Below are 798 nucleotides of genomic sequence, written 5' to 3' on the forward strand. Positions count from 1 at the left end.
AATAAAGGCAATTGAGATCTTTAATAAATTTGTTGTAATTTTGTTCTTTGACAGTACGCATTTATGTAGAGATATAAATAAAATACCATGGCATCACAGTGGCAGGGGAAGCCGTACCTTCCACAGAGGTGGGGAGGGCTCGGACATTAGTATCAAAGACAACTAAAGAAAGAAGGTAACTCTTGAGTTGAGCAAAGAAAGACAAGGCAGGAAAGGGCAGGCCAGTCAGTGGCTTTGCTTCCGTGGCCTCAGCTTCCTCACCTTTCACATGAGAGCTTGCCCTGAACACCCTCCAGTCTCTGCATCACTCAGGGCAGACTGACTGCCACCCCCCTCAGAAGAGCATCAGTGTCAGTTGTGCTGCTGGTGCCATGCTGAACTGCTCCGCAGAGCCAGCGTGCAAGAGGGCACCAGCTCACTGAAGGAGGTCCTCGGCATGGGAAGTCAAATTAAAGCAATCACCTGTGTTAAGAAAGTGTATCCGAATCACCTGTGTTGAGAAAGAGTATCCGAACATGGACACAAGGCCAAGGGGATGACTGCAAACTCTTTCCGCGCCATGCTGAAACAGTGCTCCACTGGCCCAGGAGGGGTCATTTAATCCTCTAGAAGAATGTACCTCTGTTGACGTTTCAACTTACTATTGATGAGAACACAAACACTGCAAAGTTATATTTAATTTGTAGATTTTTGACTGGTAGAAATGCAAATTACTTATAAGTAGAAAAGATGCTCCCAGGGGGGTGGCTCACTCGGGAGAGTGTGGTGCTGATAACACCAAGGCCACGGGTTCGGATC

The sequence above is a fragment of the Galeopterus variegatus genome, unplaced genomic scaffold, assembly GCF_000696425.1.
Source record: "Galeopterus variegatus unplaced genomic scaffold, G_variegatus-3.0.2 Scaffold6631, whole genome shotgun sequence".
In the NCBI taxonomy this organism is placed as follows: domain Eukaryota; kingdom Metazoa; phylum Chordata; class Mammalia; order Dermoptera; family Cynocephalidae; genus Galeopterus; species Galeopterus variegatus.